Source organism: Capricornis sumatraensis, chromosome 4 (genome assembly GCF_032405125.1).
Source record: "Capricornis sumatraensis isolate serow.1 chromosome 4, serow.2, whole genome shotgun sequence".
In the NCBI taxonomy this organism is placed as follows: domain Eukaryota; kingdom Metazoa; phylum Chordata; class Mammalia; order Artiodactyla; family Bovidae; genus Capricornis; species Capricornis sumatraensis.
This window is the reverse complement of record NC_091072.1, coordinates 98,135,464-98,149,690: the sequence shown is the minus strand read 5'-3', so window position 1 is coordinate 98,149,690 and position 14,227 is coordinate 98,135,464. Positions and strand designations below refer to the sequence as shown.

General features: G+C 38.5%; 1 protein-coding gene across 2 annotated transcripts in view; it reads left to right on the top strand.

The window, feature by feature from the left end:
* Window positions 1–14,227, top strand: part of SLC16A7 (solute carrier family 16 member 7) — a 198,419-nt gene that overhangs the window by 54,734 nt on the left and 129,458 nt on the right. For both annotated transcript variants that reach the window (XM_068970669.1, XM_068970670.1), the window contains exon 2: window positions 4,026–4,123. The gene's annotated coding sequence lies outside the window, so the exon portion shown is untranslated. The remainder of the gene's footprint in view (window positions 1–4,025; window positions 4,124–14,227) is intronic.

Sequence of the window (14,227 nt, the reverse complement as noted above, 5' to 3'; positions counted from 1 at the left end):
TTTCTTCCTCTACATCACAAGTTCTTAGCCTCTTTAAAAAGAACTTTTATAAAAATATATTTTATTTGTATTAATTAAGATTTGCTAATAAGTTAGAAAAGATCATGAACCCTGAATAATGCATTTTAGTTGCAAAAAAAGATTCAAATTTAAGTTAATTAATTATTAGATGACCATACTCTGGACATAGAACTTCATGACACCATGGAATATTAAAATACTGAAATAGCTGCTGTTTTTTTCTAAAAAGTATGGCCACTTAATCACCTAAATAATGGCCTCTGAAATTACAAAATTAAAAATTTTATTTTTCTACCTGATAATTGCAAAAGAGATTAGACATTAACACAACTTTCCAGGGACTTAGAAATTCCTATTATTTATTTATTTTTTAATATTATTTGTCTGCACTGGGTCTTTCTTGGGGCACATGAGATCTAGTTCCCTGATCAGTGATTGAACCTGGGCACTCCTGCATTGGGAGTGGAGTCTTAGCCACTCGACCACCATTTCTTATTTGTGTTGATTTTCAGTATGATAAGTCAGAGAACTGTGCTCCCAATGCAGGAGTACCCAGGTTCAATCCCTGGTTGGGGAACTAGATCTCACATGCCCCGACTAAGTTGCTCAGTTCTGAGCAACTGAACTGAACTGAACTGGCTGCGCTGGGTCTTAGTTGGGGCACATGGGTTTTACAGTAAGGGACCAATAATATAGTTTTTTGTTAGTAAGTAAAAACCTTTGTCCAACTTCTCTGTGATTTAGACATGCATGTTTCAGAAGGTCACATATACTAACTTTTACACAAGGTGAAGGTTACTCAGAAGGTCAAAAAGCATGCCAAAACAAATAGAAAGCATTTTATTTCACTTTAACTACCCTCTTAAAAAAATTGTTTATTTAATGGATATGATCATATGATCGTCAAATTAGTGCTTTTTTTAAAACACATATCAGCTCACAAGCACTTACCTTTTAAGGCCTGTGGCCTGTTTCTGTTTTAAAAAAAATAATAAAATTATACATTAAAGCAAATGAGAAAACTTTTGTTGCCCCATTTTTTACAACAAAATCCTGTAAATTAAGATTATGCTGATATTCTAGAGTAAAATCAGGAAATTTCTAAACTCAAACCATTAAGAGAATTTTATAGTTAAGATACAAAGGAAAGAAAAAATCTTCCTTATCATTATTCTAAAATATTAGTAACATTATTGGGGCAGGGGATAAATAATGTAATTTGTGGACAAAAATGAATTATATCAAATTATACCAATATATCATCATGTCTACACATGAAATTAAATCCAAAATGATGGATTTTCAGTGGTATTCACTGAAGCAAAAAATTAAGTTAATTGTAATAAGATGTTATGTTCCTAAATGTGTTAACTTTATTATATAAATTTTGCTTATTGTGGTATAACACCACCAGTAATTTTGTAAAATATATTTTAATATTGATTCTAAGTTCAAATGAACTTAATTGTCACTATGAGGAAGTTCTTCATGTGTAGAATTGACAAATTTTCATGGGATAGTTACTAAATGAGACAGTTACATGTGCCTAATCTGCTTATTATAGTCCTGGAACTTCCACAGTAAGCAGATTGACTGCCAGCCTGAAATTCCTTCCATTTTAGACTACAATGTCGAAGTTCTCTGGTCAAACCAGGTAACATTGCAAGTGCTATCTCAATGACATTGTATTATCTCTGTTCTCTCCTCTTAGTCTTTACTTTTGTGAAATATTCAATAATCTTTGCATTACACCATGCTCTATTAAACAATCTGATTTTTCTGGATAATATCTGAAAGTTCCTTAATTATGTTTGTTAATAATATGACAAATAAGACATGTATGTGAATAAATCTCATAGTTTTCAAGTCAGGAATAAACAAGGAACTAATATTTATTCATCTATAAACTAATATTTTCTACCATCTTAACTGACAACTATTAATAATAATAATAATAATAATAATTGTTCATAGTACATTCTTCTTTTCTTATTTAGTTGCAAATACTATGCTCTCTTCAGTTCAGTTCAGTCGCTCAGTTGTGTCTGCCTCTTTGTGACTCATGAAACACAGCACGCCAGGCCTCCCTGTCCATTGCCAACTCCTGGAGTCCACCCAAACCCATGTGCAATGAGTCGGTGATGCTATCCAACAATCTTATCCTCTGTCGTCCCCTTCTCCTCCTGCCCTCAATCTTTCCCAGCATCAGGATATTTTCGAAGGAGTCAACTCTTTGCATCAGTTGACCAAAGTATTGGAGTTTCAGCTTCAACATCAGACCTTCCAATCAACACCCAGGACTAATCTCCTTTAGGATGGACTGGTTGGACCTCCCTGCAGTCCAAGGGACTCTCAAGAGTCTTCTCCAACACCACAGTTCAAAAGCATCAATTTTTTGGTGCTCAGCTTTCTTTATAGTCCAACTCTCACATCCATACATGACCACTGGAAAAACCATAACCTTGACTAAATGGACCTTTGTTGACATAGTGATGTCTCTGCTTTTTAATATGCTGTCTAGGTTGGTCATAACTTTCCTTCCAAGGAGTAAGCGTCTTTTAATTTCCTGGCTGCAGTCACCATTTGCATGATTTTGGAGCCCAGAAAAATAAAGTCAGCCACTCTTTTCACTGTTTCCCCATCTATTTGCCATGAAGTGGTGGGACCGGATGATCTTAGTTTTCTGAAGCTTTAAGCCAACTTTTTCACTCTTCTCTTTCACTTTCACCAAGAGGCTCTTTAGTTCCTCTTCAGTTTCTGCCATAAGGGTGGTATCATCTGCATATCTGAAGTTATTGATATTTCTCCCGGCAATCTTGATTCCAGCTTGTGCTTCCTCCAGCCCAGCATTTCTCATGATGTAGTCTGCATAGAAGTTAAATCAGCAGGGTGACAATATACAGCCTTGACATACTCCTTTTCCTATTTGGAACCAGTCTGTTGTTCCATGTCCAGTTCTAACTGTTGCTTCCTGACCCGCGTACAGGTTTCTCAAAAGGCAGGTCAGGTGGTCTGGTATTCCCATCTCTCTCAGCATTTTCCACAGTTTATTGTGATCCACACAGTCAAAGGCTTTGGCATAGTCAATCAAGCAGAAATAGATGTTTTTCTGGAACTCTCTTGCTTTTTCAATGATCCAGCAGATTTTGGCAATTTGATCTTTGGTTCCTCTGCCTTTTCTAAAACCAGCTTGAACATCAGGAAGTTCACGGTTCATGTATTGCTGAAGCCTGGCTTGGAGAATTTTAAGCATCATTTTACTAGTGTGTGAGATGAGTGCTAGCATTTTACAAATATTAACTGACTTAATTTAGTAATCATGCAGTAGTTAAATATTACTACATCCTCTTTTATTTTTTACAATTAATGGGATTGGATGGAGAAGTCAAAAACTTGTCTTAAGGACTATATAATCAAAGAACATACATGATGGTAAAATTATGATGATCTTTTACAAAATTTTCTGATTTATTGTTAGAGCTCAGAAACCTTACTGAAATTCTCCTTCAGTTTTTAAAAGAATAAATTTAATGGAAATAGTGTCAATGCATTTATGTAAAATTTTCAAGTTATTGCTTTATAAACATACACATACACACACACTTTTTCATTAATCCTACCAAAAGTGGAAGGAAAAGTCTCAAAAAGTTAAAGACAAGCTATTGTTAGTTTTGAAGTCCCAAATACACTGGACTGAGGTGAATCTCTTTGATGTTTTTGCAGGAAAATGTAACGGCAGGCACATATAAAGGCAGGCATGGTAGTTATAATGAGCTAGTGGTGATGTGAAGTAATTTAACGAGAAAAATTGTCCCTGTCTAAAAAAGGGTTTGAAATAAAGCCTTGGAGATTTAGAAAAGTCAAATAGTAATTTCACCCTAGACAATGGAAAGCTACATGCTATCCAGTCTTTCAGAGATATAATTGGATATTTTTTCATTTTTCTTTTTATCACGCATCTCAATATTTAAGTGATTACGCCATTCTCTGATTTTTTTTTTTAGGAGTTAATCTGAAGATGTGATGGTCACCTGGGCATCCTTAGACACGGGAATCTTAGAAACCGAAGGACTTTTGGACTCTGTGCTGATAGAGCTCCCTTGTGAGTACTCTCAATGTATAGTAACATTTTTTCTGAGTCATTCTAAATCATGCTGCCTGTGGAAGTGGTGGATCTTAAGGAACCCACCTGCCAATGCAGGAGATGTAAGAGATGTGGGTATGATCCATGGGTTGGGAAGATCCCCTGGTGGAGGGCACGGCAACCCACTCCAGTATTCTTGTCTACAGAATCCCAAGGACAGAGGAGCCTAGCAGGCTACAGTGTATGGGGTCGCAAAGAATTGTACATGACTAAAGCTACTTAGGATGCATACTCAGTGAGAATGGGAATATTGGCTTGGCTGGTATTCACATCCCTTTCAAAAATGAAACAGATTTTAAAGTTGACACTTTAAATCTTTAGTCCTTTTGTGACTCTATATTCTGTGTGATTTTAGTGAAGAGCTTCAGTTTCTGTGTACATAAAATAGAGCTGAATATAAACACTTCTTTCACTAAAAGGATATTATAAAGGTAGTAAATGATAAATTTCAATAATAATAACAATAGAATTATGTTTTGTTACTATTACTAATATAAATGTTGGTTTTAATATATATGTGGAAGCTTTAAGTTTTTTATTTTTTCTGATTGTCTTTGTCATTTGCACCCTTTAAAAAATAACTGTATCTTGAACAAAAATGATTGTGTTGGGATTTCTCATTCATATTTTATTTGTATAAGGCTGTCCATGGGGTCGCACAGAGTCAAACACGACTGAAGTGACCTAGCATGCATGCATGCATGCATGCAATGCAGAAGGAAATGGCAACCCACTCCAGTATTCTTGAATGGAGAATCCCAGGGACAGAGAAGCCTGGTGGGCTGCCGTCTATGGGGTCAGAACACAACTGAAGTGACTTAGCAGCAGCAGTATGAGGTTCTCAAGGCAAGAATACTGAAGTGGTTTACCATTCCCTTCTCCAGTGTACCACGTTTTGTCAGAAGACTCCACCATGACCCCTTAGTCTTGGGTGGCCCTACATGGCATGGCTCATAGTTTCAGTGATTTAGACAAGGCTGTGCTTCATGGTGATCAGTTTGTTTAATAATCTATGATTGTGGTTTTCATTCTGTAAGAGGGTTATGGAAGCTTCCTGATGGGAGAGACTGACTTGGGGGGAATCTGGGTCTCCCTCTGATGGGCAGGGCCATGCTCAGTAAATCTTGGATCCAATTTTCTGTTGATGGGTGGGGCTGTGTTCCCTCCCTGTTGTTTGCCCTGAGGCCAAACTATGGTAGGGGTAATGACAGTAATAAGTAGTAAGTCCTCCTTCAAAAGGACTTATGCCCTCACCGTTGCATTCAGTGCCCCTGACCCTGCAGCAGGGCACTATTGACCCACGCCTCCACTGGGGACTCTTAGACGCTCATCTAGACCCAGACATCCTGGAATGTGAAGTGCAGTGGGCCTTAAGAAGCATCGCTACAAACAAAATTAGTGGAGGTGATGGAATTCCTGTTGAGCTATTTCAAGTCCTAAAAGATGATGCTGTGAAAGTGCTGCACTCAATATACCAGCAAATTTGGAAAACTCAGCAGTGGCTACAAGATTGGAAAATGTCAGTTTTCGTTCCAGTCCCAAAGAAAGGCAATGCCAAAGAATGTTGAACTTACTGCACAATTGCACTCATCTCATATGCCAGCAAAGTAATGCTTAAAATTCTCCAAATAAGGCTTCAACAGTATGTGAACTGAGAACGTTCAGATGTTCAAGCTGGATTTAGAAAAGACAGAGGAACCAGAGATCAAATTGCCAACATCTGTTGGATCATAGAAAAAGCAAGAGAGTTCTGGGAAAGCATGTACTTCTGGTTTATTGACTATGCCAAAGCCTTTGACAGTGTGAATCACAAAAAACTGTGGAAAATTCTTAAAGAGAGGGGAATACGAGACCACCTGACCTGCCACTTGAGAAATCTGTATACAGGTCAAGAAGCAACAGTTAGAACTGGACATGGAACAACAGACTGGTTCCAAATGGGGAAAGGAGTATGTTAAGGCTGTATGTTGTCACCCTGCTTATTTAACTTCTATGCAGAGTATATCATGCAAAATGCCAGACTGGATGAAGCACAAGCTGGAATCAAGATTGCCAGATTGCAGGGAGAAATATCAGTAACCTCAGATATGCAGATGACACCACCCTTATGGCAGAAAGTGAAGAGGAACTAACGAGCCTCTTGATGAAAGTGAAAGAAGAGAGTGAAAAAGTTGGCTTAAAACTCAACATTGGGATAGGGAGAGGGTGGGATGATTTGGAAGAATGGTATTGAAACCTGTATAATATCATATATGAAATGAATCGCCAGTCCAGGTTCGATGCATGATACTGGATGCTTGGGGTTGGTGCACTCAGATGACCCAGAGGGATGGTATGGGGAGGGAGGAGGGTGGGGGTGTTCAGGATGGGGAACCTGTTTATGTGTGTATACCTGTGTATACTTGTGGTGGATTCATGCTGATGCATGGCAAAACCAATACAATATTGTAAAGTAATTAACGTCCAATTAAAATAAATAAATTTATATTAAAAAAAAGAAAAAAAAATCAACATTCAGAAAACTAAGATCATGGCATCCAGTCCCATCACTTGATGGCAAACAGATGGAGAAACAATGGAAATAGTGACAGACTTTATTTTCTTGGGCTCCCAAATTACTACAGATGGTGACTGCAGCCATGAAATTAAAAGACACTTGCTCCTTGGGAGAAAAGGTATGATCATCCTAGACAGTGCATTAAAAAGCAGAGACATTACTTTGCTGACAAACATCCATCTAGTCAAAGCTATGGTTTTTCCAGTAGTCATGTATGGATATGAGCGATGGACCATAATGAAAGCTGAGTGCTGAAGAATTGATGCTTTTGAACTGTAGTATTGGAGAAGACTCTTGAGAGTCCCTTGAACTGCAAAGAGATCCAACCAGTCCATCCTAAAGGAAATCAGTCCTGAATGTTCATTGGAAGCACTGATGCTGGAGCTGAATCTCCAATACTTTGGCTACCTGATGTGAAGAATTGACTCATTGGAAAAGACCCTGATGCTGGGAAAGATTGAGGGTGGAGGAGAAGGGGACAACAGAGGATGAGATGGTTGCATGGCATCACTGACTTGATGGCCATGAGTTTGAGTATGCTTTCAGAGATGGTGATAGACAGTGAAGTCTGGCATGCTGCAGTCCATGGGGTCACAAATAATCAGACACGACTGAGTGACTGAACTGAACTGAACTGTGATGAATTTACAAAATTGTTTCACCTGTTTATTAGAAACAGTTCCTAGAACAACTGTATGATTATATTCTGCGTTCAATCTAAATTTCATGAACACATCTTTGTATGTCCTGGTGGAGGGCAGAATAAGGGCAAAATGATGGCTCCCCACATCATCATCCCTTCACCCTAGGAGTGTTTTGTTACAAGGCAGGAGAGAAGTAAGGCTGTTCTTCAGATGACCTTATGATTATCCCTAATAATCTACAGGTGTCCACTGTACTCACCAGGGGTCTGATGAATGAAATAGCAGCACAAAAAAGATTCAGCCTAATGTTGGTGGTATGAGGATGTAGGAATGTGGCCACAAGTCAAGAATTCGGGAGAGTTTTAGGAACTAGAAAAAGCAAGGAAACAGATTCTTCCCTTGGCCTCCCACTGACACCTTGAGTTTAGCCCAGGGAGATTTCTAACCACCAGAACCATGATAATAAATTTGGGTTATTATAAGCCACTAAGTTTCTGATGGCTTATTACCGCAGCTGTAGAAAACTAACACAGCCTGACACTGTGAGATTAGGCAATGAAGCTTGAGAGCAGAGTGGTTTATGCCATGGTGACATGAGGTCAGTCACGGTGTTGAGGTAGGTTTAATATGTCATGTGATTCCTTTTGGCTACATGATTTCCTAGGGGAACTGACTTGTCCCTGCCTGTTCCTTTCTAGTTAAAAGCATAGGCTATGGATCCTGAGTATATGAGTTCAGATCCCGCCTCTGATTCTTACTTCAGGCATACTTCATTTTATTTGAGCTTTACTTTATAGAGATTCCCAAATATTGTGTATTTTACAAATTGAAGGTTTTGGGGAAACCCCACATGGAGCACCTTTTTTCCAACAGCATTTGCTCACTGTGTGATTCCATGTCACATATTCATAATTCTCGCAATATTTCAAACCCTCCACCAGAGAAAATGTTACAACTCACTAAAGGCTCAGATGATGATTTAGGATTTTTTAGCAATAAAGTATTTTTAAATTAAGGTGTGTACATTTTTTAGACATAATGCTACTATTGCACACTTAATAGAATATAGTATGGTGTAAGCTTAACTTTTGTGTGCACTGGTTATGTAACTTGCTTTATTTTGATACTTGCTTTATCATGGTGGCTGGAATTGAACTGCAGTATCAACAGGGAATGCCTGTAATTATAAAATTCCAGAGCATGCAGTTTTTCATCTGTGAAACAAAGACAGTAAAAGCATCTTCTTCATAGAGCTGCTGTGAGAACTAACTGTTAATTTGCATTTTAAGTACTTAAAATGGTATTTGGCATATAGTAGGAGAATCCCAGGTTATTGATATTTCTCCCGGCAATCTTGATTCCAGCTTGTGTTTCTTCCAGTCCAGCGTTTCTCATGATGTACACTGCATATAAGTTAAATAAGCAGGGTGACAATATACAGCCTTGACGTACTCCTTTTCCTATTTGGAACCAGTCTGTTGTTCCATGTCCAGTTCTAGCTGTTGGTTCCTGACCTGCATACAGATTTCTCAAGAGGCAGGTCAGGTGGTCTGGTATTCCCATCTCTTTCAGAATTTTCCACAGTTTATTGTGATCCACACAGTCAAAGGCTTTGGCATAATCAATAAAGCAGAAATAGATGTTTTTATGGAACTCTCTTGCTTTTTCCATGATCCAGCGGATGTTGGCAATTTGATCTCTGGTTCCTTTGCCTTTTCTAAAACCAGCTTGAACATCAGGAATTTCACAGTTCACATATTGCTGAAGCCTGGCTTGGAGAATTTTGAGCATTATTTTACTAGCATGTGAGATGAGTGCAATTGTGCAGTAGTTTGAGCATTCTTTGGCATTGCCTTTCTTTGGGATTGGAATGAAAACTGACCTTTTCCAACCCTGTGGCCACTGCTGAGTTTTCCAAAATTGCTGGCATATTGAGTGCAGCACTTTCACAGCATCATCTTTCACAATTTGAAATAGCTCAACTGGAATGCCATCACCTCCAATAGCTTTGTTCGTAGTGATGCTTTCTAAGGCCCACTTGACTTCACATTCCAGGATGTCTGGCTCTAAGTGAGCGATCACACCATCGTGATTAACTTGGTCATGAAGATCTTTTTTGCACAGTTCTTCTGTGTATTCTTGCCGCCTCTTCTTAATATCTTCTGCTTCTGTTAGGTCCATTCCATTTCTGTCCTTTATCAAGCCCATCTTTTCATGAAATGTTCCCTTGGTATCTCTAATTTTCTTGAAGAGATCTCTAGTCTTTCCCATTCTGTTGTTTTCCTCTATTTCTTTGCATTGATCGCTGAAGAAGGCTTTCCTGTCTCTTCTTGCTATTCTTTGGAATTCTGCATTCAGATGCTTATGTCTTTCCTTTTTTCCTTTGCTTTTTGCCTCTCTTCTTTTCACAGCTATTTGTAAGGCCTCCTCAGACAGCCATTTTGCTTTTTTGCATTTCTTTTCCATGGGGATGGTCTTGATCCCTGTCTCCTGTACGATGTCACGAACCTCAGTCCATAGTTCATCAGGCACTCTATCTATCAGATCTAGTCCCTTAAATCTATTTCTCACTTCCAGTATAATCATAAGGGATTTGATTTAGGTCATACCTGAATGGTCTAGCGTTTTTCCCTGCTTTCTTAAATTTAAGTCTGATTTTGGTAATAAGGAGTTCCTGATCTGACCCACAGTCAGCTCCTGGTCTTGTTTTTGTTGACTGTATAGAGCTTCTCCATCTTTGGCTGCAAAGAATATAATCAGTCTGATTTCAGTGTTGACCATCTGGTGATGTCCATGTGTAGAGTCTTCTCTTGTGTCGTTGGAAGAGGGTGTTTGCTATGACCAGTGAATTTTCTTGGCAAAACTCTATTAGTCTTTGCCCTGCTTCATTCCATATTCCAAGGCCAAATTTGCCTGTTACTCCAGGTGTTTCTTGACTTCCTACTTTTGCATTCCAGTCCCCTATAATGAAAAGGACATCTTTTTTAGGTGTTAGTTCTAAAAGGTCTTGTAGATCTTCATAGAACCATTCAACTTCAGCTTCTTCAGCGTTACTGGTTGGGGCATAGACTTGGATAACTCTGATATTGAATGGTTTGCCTTGGAGATGAACAGAGTTCATTCTGTCATTTTTGAGATTGCATCCAAGTACTGCATTTCGGACTCTTTTGTTGACCATGATGGCTACTCTAAAAAGCCTCGTGATGAAAGTGAAAGAGGAGAGTGAAAAAGTTGGCTTAAAGCTCAACATTCAGAAAACGAAGATCATGGTATCCGGTCCCATCACTTCATGGGAAATAGATGGGGAAACAGTGGAAACAATGTCAGACTTTATTTTTGGGGGCTCCAAAATCACTGCAGATGGTGACTGCAGCCATGAAATTAAAAGTCACTTACTCCTTGGAAGGAAAGTTATGACCAACCTAGATAATATATTCAAAAGCAGAGACATTACTTTGCCGACTAAGGTCCATCTAGTCAAGGCTATGGTTTTTCCTGTGGTCATGTATGGATGTGAGAGTTGGACTGTGAAGAAGGCTGAGCGCCGAAGAATGGATGCTTTTGAACTGTGGTGTTGGAGAAGACTCTTGAGAGTCCCTTGGACTGCAAGGAGATCCAAACAGTCCATTCTGAAGGAAATCAGCCCTGGGATTTCTTTGGAAGGAATGATACTGAAGCTGAAACTCCAGTACTTTGGCCACCTCATGCGAAGAGTTGACTCATTGAAAAAGACTCTGATGCTGGGAGGGATTGGGGGCAGGAGGAGAAGGGGACAGCAGAGGATGAGATGGCTGGATGGCATCACTGACTACATGGACGTGAGTCCGAGTGAACTCCGGGGGATGGTGATGGACAGGGAGGCCTGGTGTGCTGTGATTCATGCGGTCACAAAGAGTCGGAGACTGAGTAACTGAACTGAACTGAACTGAGCTGCATTTCAGACTCTTGTTGACTATGATGGCTACTCCATTTCTTCTAAGGGATTCTTGCCCACAGTAGTAGATATAATGGTCATCTGAGTTAAATTCACCCATTGCATATCCTATTACAATTCAAATCCTTCAACTTGTTTGTGTTTCTGTTTTAGCTAATATTGTCAGTCTCTTGTTTTGATGTCACTGTTTAAGCATGCATATTTCTGGTGCCAGGAAAAGTATGCAACATCCTATTAAAAAAGTGTCTTAGATTAAAAAAAAAAAACTACTTTGCAAGTGAGAAAACCTGGTATGAATTTTCAAAGACATTCTGTGAAGAGGGAAGCCTCTGAACTGGATGGTTAGAAACTGCTACTCTGTCACTTCCATATTCACTGTGTTTGACAGTGATGTGGTGCATATTCCAAAGGCCTGGTAGGATGGTATATTTGATCCACTTTTTAGATTTTGCCCGCAATAAGTATATTGTAAGGCACAATATATTAATTAATTTTGCCAACATATTTTGCTCAGCTCCCAATATCAATGAATAACTTATGTCTCTTCAAGTCTTTCCTGGGACTGTGGGGAAGAAACAATGATCCCAAAATATTAAAGCTTCCAGAAGTAGAGTCAGGCAGGGAGGAAGGATCTGTTTACTCTGTCTAGTGCCCTGCATTCAGAGGCCAGGAGCAACATGCCATGATTCCTTATATAGTTTCTTTTAATATTTTATTTTGTTTTATTTATTTGACTGTGCCAGGTCTTAGCTGTGACATGCTAGATCTTTAATTGTAGGATGCTGGATCTAGTTCCCTGGCCAAGGATTGAACCCAGGCCCCTACTTTGGGAGCAAGGAGTCTTAGCCACAGGACCACCAGGAAAGTCCTTCTTTTATAGTTTTTAATCACACATTGTTAGAACTATTGGAATAGTTTGTCTGTGCTTGTTTTTTGATTCTCTAGGTTTTCTCTAGCAATTGGATACTTGCAAACTGTATCATGGCTCTACTGAATATGTGGTTTAGAAACACACCAAAGATCATGTTGTATGCCTTTAATTCAATGTTATTTCTATTTTCCTTCACATATACTTGGCATCTTTGTGGTGTCCTTTGGTCATTTTTTCCTACTTCTATTTTATGCCCTCACTTCTCTAACACTTCACTAATTGGCATCTTATTTGCCTGGATGCAGTTAAAAAGTCAGAAAGTTGGGAGGGGCTTTCCTCGTGGCACTTAACCATATGGAAGTATATAGATCACTGTGTAGCATCAGAAACTTTTGAACACTGAATGTACAGAGGATACCATTCTTTTCTATCTTTGCTTTAACTTTAATTTGAGACTTGACAGAAGAGTACTTGAAAAAAGAAGAGAAACTATTTGAATTAAAAAAGTTAGCTGGAATGAGTTAGTGGAAGGTTTCAAAAAAACTGCATACCAAATTCCTTACCATATCTTCTTTACCTCTGTATGCCTTTTTACGTTGAAATCACATCAAGAGATCAGTAGGGAGGTAAGCTGAGCACTCTCAACAGTATTTTCCCTGTTAAAATTAATCCCACCCTTACTGTGTTCTCCTTTCTCTTACATAGACTGTGACTCCTGGGAGGTTGATGTCAATACTGAGAGCAAATAATTAGACTTTTTGTTTCAGGCTGAATTGACTAGATACGTATGCTTTTGGTGGTCTTTCTTTTTTTAAATTGGCCTATAGTTGCTTTATAATATTGTGTTAGTTTCTGTTGTACAATAAAGTGAGTCAGCTATGTAGACTTGTGCTTAGTTGCTCAGTCTTGTCCAACTCTTTGTGACCCATTGGTCTGTAGCCCAACAGGCTCCTCTCTCCATGGACTTTTTCAGGCAAGAATACTGAAGTGGTTGCCATTTCCTTTTCCAGGGATCTTCTTGACCCAAGGATCGAACCCGGATCTCCTGTACTGGCAGGTGGATACTTTACCTGCTAAGTCTTAAGGGAAGCCCAATCAGCTATGTATATATATATATATACATGTATCCCCTCCTTCTTGGACCTTCCTCTCTTCCCACCTCACCCACCTAGGTCAGCACAGAGCACTGAGTGGAAACACAGTATGTTTCCACTAGCTATCTATTTTACACAGTCTCTTTAACCTAGGAAACTTTGAAAATTAATTATTTCATCTTCCCCATTCAAGTTATATTCAGGAAATAATGAATTGTGGATTCCTGTTAAGAGTAAATCAGTTACCTTCGCTAATGTGTCTATGAAAAATCTGAATAATAATGAATACATTGGTTTCAGATATAGGGTACTATTTCTTAGATCTCAAATTCTGATCATCAGATCCTAACATTGCTTAACAGCTTTATGATTCTATGGCAGATGACCTGAGCAGATAATTTTATGATTGTGGTTTTGTCTATAAAATATGTGAATGTATGTAGAAATGAGTTAAATCACACAAGATTCTGTAGTATATGACAACTCATAATACTTTATATTTTAGGTTTAATAGCTAAGCTTTGTTAACTGTATATGAATCTACTTTCCATCATAAGAGTGACTGTTTGAGAAAAGAAAACCTGTCTTACTTATCTTGACCTTCTTACTGTTCATAACATAATGACTTTTATATGCTAGCTACTTGGTAAATGTTGTTTAAATTGATTAATTAACACAAGGGAAAAATAGATTTGGCTAGTCCATTTGACTCATCTTTTTAATTCTTAAAATTGATGCTAACTAAAGAATGTGGCTTGGATATGTGGTCAAATGGAGTTTCTAATTGAATTTTTCTCCAAAATTTAGACTCTCCTTGTAGGAGCACAACCTGCCCTAGTATATTCATAGTATGGATCAGATTCGGCTTCCCTGGTAACTCAGCAGTAAAGAATTCACCTGCCAGTGCTGGAGACTTGGGTTTGAACCCTGGGTTGGGAAGATCCCCTGGAGAAGGAAATGGA